Source organism: Arachis stenosperma, chromosome 10 (assembly GCF_014773155.1).
Source record: "Arachis stenosperma cultivar V10309 chromosome 10, arast.V10309.gnm1.PFL2, whole genome shotgun sequence".
NCBI classification, from domain to species: domain Eukaryota; kingdom Viridiplantae; phylum Streptophyta; class Magnoliopsida; order Fabales; family Fabaceae; genus Arachis; species Arachis stenosperma.
In genome coordinates, this window is record NC_080386.1 from 114,961,889 (window position 1) to 114,968,162 (window position 6,274).

Consider the following 6,274-nt stretch of genomic DNA (forward strand, 5'->3'; position numbering starts at 1 on the left):
GGCATAAAAAGTGTAGCCGAGGAAAGAAAAGCGTGGCCGAATCAAGGGAGAAGTGTGCCGAACTCATAGTGGAAGCAATCTTGCCCTCCACAAGGGCAGAATGCCCTCCACAAGGGCAGCATCATGTAACCAAACCAAGACAAGGCAACCTTGCCCTGCCCACTCCAAGGGCAGAGCACAAAATGGTGCCTTGGAGCCAAGAGAAGCAAACTCTGCCCTGCCCTTGTGGAGAGCAGGATCGGGCACATCAAGGAAAGAAATCCAAGGAAAAATAGCTCCCATGCAAGCTACAAGTCTCGAACAAGGGACCATGAGGAAGCCAAGCCTTGAGACCCACTATGGTGCCAAGAAACCAAGAAAAAACTAGCGTGTTTGCTTCCTCCCAGAGTCGAACCCGAGGCGTGCAATATGGCAACCTTGCCCTGCCCTTGGCGCGGGCAGGGCAGCATTCAAAAGCTGGCGCACCAAACTTGCTTCCTGGCGCACCAACCGCGCGCAACATTCCCTTCTTGGCGCATCAACACATTCCTGCCCTGCCCTTGGCGAGGGCAGGGAGCATCCGCGCATCAGCGTGCAGCACGCGCACGCGCACTTCTCAATTCTGGCAGCACCAAGCGCACGCACGCTTCATGTTCGCGCGCATCAACATTTTCTGCCCCGCCCTTGGCGCGGGCAGGGCAATCTCTGGCGCACCAAATTTCCTCCTCATGCGCACCACGCAGCTTCTGGCGCACCAATTTCTTCACCATGCGCACTATGGCCGCACCAACTTCTTGTGCCTAGCATCAATTTTCTGCCCTGCCCTCCACAAGGGCAGGGCAGCCTCCTGGGAGTGGTTTTTGGGCCAAAATTCAAATTGAAAATTGATTTGAATTCATTTCTTCACCAATCCAAAAGCCCATCCAAATCCCATCATCCAAGAATAGAAAGTGTATAAATAGGACTTAGTTTGATGTAATTAGGACTTTTTTAGCTACCTTTACTTTGAGCTTTGAATTTTTGCTTACATTTTGAGCTTTTGAATTCCGTCTTTGAGCTTTCTTGAGAGATTTGTCCGAGCACCAAGAGGATCAAGGGAGAATTGCTTGATCTCCTTCCTCAATTCCCTTGGGCAATTCTACTCTCCTGTTTTCTGAGTATTGGGTGTGTGAAATTGGGGAAATTCTGTCCCAATTCCCATTCAAACTCCTTGCATTTTATTTTCTGCATAATTCAATCCAAATTCTGTTCTTCTACTGCTTCATCTTTAATTTTCTGTCAATTGCTTAGTAACTTCAGATCTGGGAAGGAAATTGGGTTTTAGGCTCTGCTACCTAAGCCCTTGGGATCCTGAGATCACTTTGGTTCCTCTGTGAACCTTTACTGCACTTTCATTTCCTTGCTGTTTAGATTTCTGTTTGCATCCAATTCAATTTCTGCTACCTTTATTACTGCAATTTACTTTTCCTCTGTTTAGATCTTGCAATCCCACTCCTTAATTCCCTTTTATCTTCTAGCAATTTATCTTTCTTGCCATTTAAGCTACTGCAATTTACCTTTCTTGCACTTTAAGTTTCAGTCATTTAATTTCTTGTTCCTTAAGTTTCTGCACTTTTACAATTCTGTTCTTAAATTTACTGCCCATTTCCCTTTCCCCCTTTACATTTACTGTCATTTACTTTCTGTTAAACACAAATCACTCAACCAACACTTGATTTGCTTGACTAAACCACCCACTAAACTAAAATTGCTCAATCCTTCAATCCCTGTGGGATCGACCTCACTCTTGTGAGTTATTATTACTTGATGCGACCCGGTACACTTGCCGGTGAGTTTTGTGTTGGATCGTTTTCCACACATCATCTGCCATCTCTAGTGAGATTCTTGTAGCTTATACCTCAAAGATTTCCAGCCTCTCCATTACAGAGAGAGGCATGAGATTTATGCTTGACCCTAGGTCACACAGAGCCTTATCAAAGGTCGTGGTGCCTATGGTGCAAGGAATTAAGAAGCGTCCAGGATCCGACTTCTTCTGAGGTAACTTCTGCTGAACCAAGGCATTGAGTTCCTTGGTGAGCACTGGAGGTTCTTCCTCCAATGTCTTTGTGCCAAACAACTTGGCATTCAACTTTATGAGAAGTCTTAGGTACCGAGCAACTTGTTCTTCCCTAGTTTCCTCTTCCTCATCAAAGGAAAAGCATTCTTCAGATTCTATGATCTTTAACCAAGCATTCAAGGAAACTTCAATGGGCTCCTCATGAACCTTGGGTTCTATTAGCTCTTCAATAGGAAAGTTCTCAGAGGGCTTAGGGTCACCAACTACTCCTATTGTGGCGTTCAACGCCAGGACTTGTGTCTCTTTGGGAATTGAACGCCCAACTTGTATCCCTTTACTGGCGTTCAACGCCAATGATGGTTCTTCTTTGAGCGTTGAACGCCCAATAAGGTCTTTCTTACTGGCGTTCAATGCCATATCATCTCCTTCAGATTCGACCTCAGTTTCTACAATGATGGCCTTGCACTTTTCTCTTGGATTCACTTCAGTGTTACTAGGAAGAGTGTTAGAAGGAATCTCAGGGATTCTCTTACTCAACTGACCAACTTGTACCTCCAGATTTCTAATGGAGGACCTGGTTTCTATTATGAAACTATGAGTAGTCTTAGAGAGTTCAGAGACTATGGTTGCTAAGTCAGAAAGGCTCTGCTTACAAGTCTTCATCTATTGCTGAGAAGATGGGAATGGTGATCTGTTGTTAAACCTATTCTAGGTTCTTCCCGCTTGATTATTGTTGAAGCCTTGCTGAGGCTTCTATTGATCCTTCCAAGAAAGGTTAGGATGATTTCTCCATGAAGAGTTGTAGGTGTTTCTATAGAGTTCTCCTATGTAATTCACCTCTTTCATCATGGGTTGATCTGGATCATAGGCATTTCTATCATAGGAGATCATATTGACCTATTGGGTCAAGATCCTATTCTGAGCCAGTATGGTATTTAGAGTGTCAACTTTCAGGACTCCTTTCTTCTGAGCAACCCCATTGTTCATAGGGTATCTCTCAGAAGTATACATAAACTAGTTGTTTGCAACCATTTCAATAAGTTCCTGTGCCTCTTCAGGCATTTTCTTCAAGTGGAGTGATCCACCAGCAGAATAATCCAAGGATATCTTGGATATCTCAGATAGACCATCATAGAAAATACCTAGGATAGACCATTCTGAGAGAATGTCAGGAGGACATCTCCTGATCAGTTGCTTGTATCTTTCCCAAACTTCATAGAGGGATTCACCCTCTTTTTGCCTGAAGGTTTGTACTTCCAACCTGAGCTTGTTCATCTTTTGAGGTGGAAAGAACTTGGCCAAGAAAGCATTGACCAAGTTTTCTTAAGAGTCTAGGCTTTCCTTATGTTGAGAATCCAACCACATCCTAGCTTTGTCTCTAATAGCAAAAGGAAAAAGCATAAGTCTGTAGACCTCAGGATCCACTCTATTGGTCTTAACAGTATCACATATTTGCAAGAATTTAGATAAGAATTTATGTGGATCTTCCAGTGGAAGTCCATGAAATTTGCATTTTTGTTGCATTAGAGAGACTAACTGAGGCTTAAGCTCTAAGTTATTTGCTCCAATGGCAGGTTTGGAGATACTTCTTCCATAGAAGTTAGAAGTGGGTATAGTGAAGTCACCAAGAACCTTCCTTGCATCTCCTCTATTGTTATATTCGGCTGCCATGCTTGTATTTTCTATTTCTTGTTCTAAAAGATCTATGAGGTCTCTTTCAGAGTATTGTGCTTTAGCTTATTGTAAACGCCTCCTTAGGGTCCTCTCAGGTTCAGAATCAGGATCAAAGAGAGGTTCTTTATCTCTGTTCCTGCTCATAAACAAGAAAAAAACAAGAAAGAAGAAGAATGGGAGCTCGATGTCAAAGGATAGAGAACTCCCTGTGAGATGTGAAGAAGAAAGAAGAATGAAAATAGAGAGAAGATAAGAAGAATTCGAATAAAAGGGGTAAAGAATTTGAAAATTAAGAAGTAAAAAGAGAAATTAAAATATTTTGTTTTTATTTTATTTTATTTATTTAATTCGAAAATAGGAAAAAAATTAAAAGCTAATTAATTAAAAAGAATTGAAAATTAGAAGGTAGTTTTCGAAAAAGAAGAGAGAGGAATTAGTTAGGAAGTTTTGAAAAAGAAGAGAGAAAGGAAAGTAACTAATTAAGAAAGATTTGCGAATAAAATAAGATATAAGATTTGATTTGATTTTAAAAGTTTTTAAATTTAAAATTAGAAAAGATAAGACAAAATTTTGAAAAGATTTGAAAATGATTTTATTTTGAATTTTGAAATTTGAAATAAGATAAGATAAATATTTGAAAATAAGTTAAAAAGATAAGATATGGTGAAGATTTGAAAAAGAATTGAAAAGATAAGATTTGAAATTTGATTTTTGAAAAAGATTTAAATTTGAAATTTGAAATTTGAATTTTTAAATTTTAAATTTTGAAATTGAGTTTTTAAAATTGAATTTGAAATAAGATAAGATAGGATTTTTGAAATTTAAAGAAAGATAAAAAGATAAGATAAAGATTTGACAAAGATTTTGAAATTTGAAATTAGAATAAGATAAGATAAGATTTTTTTGAAATTTTAAGAAAGATAAGAAAATATATATATTTTTTTCGAAATTAATGAAGAAAGAGAAAAATAACCAAAAGACACCAAACTTTAAAGTTTTTAGATTAAAAAACACTAAGTTTTCGAAATTTAAAAAGAAAAACACCAAACTTGAAAATTTTAAGATCAAAACAAGAAAAACTTGAATACCAAGAAAAAACACTTAAGACAGTTTCAAAAATTTTAAGGAAAATAAGGAACACACAAGGGACACCAAACTTAAGAATTGACACTAAACTCAAACAAAAGACACTATTTTTGAAAATTTTTGTAAAAAGCAACAAGAAAGTTCGAAACTTTAACAAGAACAAAAACAAAAGACTCACACAAAAACAAAGATTAATAAAGAAAAGAAAAAAGGTTTTGAAAATTTTTTTAAAAGAAAACAAAAGACACAAATAAAATAAAAAGTACCTAATCTAAGCAACAAGATAACCAATCTAAGCAGTCAGAACAGAAAACATAGCACCTTGGGAGAAGCCCCTTACTGGCGTTGAACACCAGACAAGAGGGAAAGAGGGGCATTGAACGCCCCCAAGAGGCAGCAAGACTGGCATTCAACGCCAACCAGGAGGTTCTGGTTGGGCATTGAACGCCCCCAAGGTGCAGTAATTCTGGCGTTGAACGCCAGTCAGGGAGCACTAGCTGGGCGTTCAAAGGCCCTGAAGGGAGGAAGCAAGGCTGGTGTTGAATGCCAGCCAGAGGGCACTGGCTGGGCATTCAACGCCTAGAGAAGAGTAGCACCCTCCTATTAGAGAAGCTAGATCATATTGACCTGTTGGGTCAAGATCTTGTTCTGAGCCAGTATGACATTCAGAGTGTCAACTTTCAGGACTCCTTTCTTTTAATCTACCCTATTGTTCACAGGGTTTCTCTCAGAAGTGTACATGAACTGGTTGTTTGTTACTATTTTAATGAGTTCCTGCGCCTCTTCAGGCATTTTCTTCAAGTGGACTGATCCACCAGCAGAATGATCCAATGACATTTTGGATATCTCAGATAGACCATCATAGAAAATACCTATAATAGACTATTCTGAGAGTATGTCAGGAGGACATCTCCTGATCAGTTGCTTGTATCTTTCCCAAGCTTCATAGAGGGATTCACCCTCTTTTTGCCTGAAAGTTTGTACTTCCACCCTGAGCTTGCTCATTTTTTGAGGTGGAAAAAACTTGGCCAAGAAAGCATTGACCAATTTTTTCCAAGAGTCTAGGCTTTTCGTATGTTGAGAATCTAACCATATCCTAGCTCTGTCTCTAATATCAAAGGGAAAAAGCACAAGTCTGTAGACCTCAGGATCCACTCCATTGGTCTTAACAGTATCACAGATTTGCAAAAATTCAGATGAGAATTGATGTGGATCTTCCAGTGAAAGTCCATGAAATTTTCAATTCTGTTGCTTTAGAGAGACTAAATGAGGCTTAAGCTCAAAGTTATTTGCTCTAATGGCAGGTATGGAGATACTTCTTCCATAGAAGTAAGAATTGGGTGTAGTAAAGTCACCAAGAACCTTCCTTGCATCCCCTCCTTTGTTATGTTCGGCTACCATACTTGTATTTTCTGTTTCTTGTTCGAAAAGTTCTATGAGGTCTCTTCCAGAGTGTTGTGCTTTAACTTATTGTAAACG

The 6,274-nt window shown here is 39.2% G+C and overlaps 1 non-coding gene across 1 annotated transcript; it reads left to right on the top strand.

The window, feature by feature from the left end:
- Positions 1-5,690: 5,690 nt before the first annotated feature.
- On the top strand, positions 5,691-5,794 carry LOC130959203 (small nucleolar RNA R71). Its single transcript, XR_009078298.1, has one exon. It is a non-coding gene; the product is annotated as a small nucleolar RNA R71 (small nucleolar RNA).
- Positions 5,795-6,274: the final 480 nt, after the last annotated feature.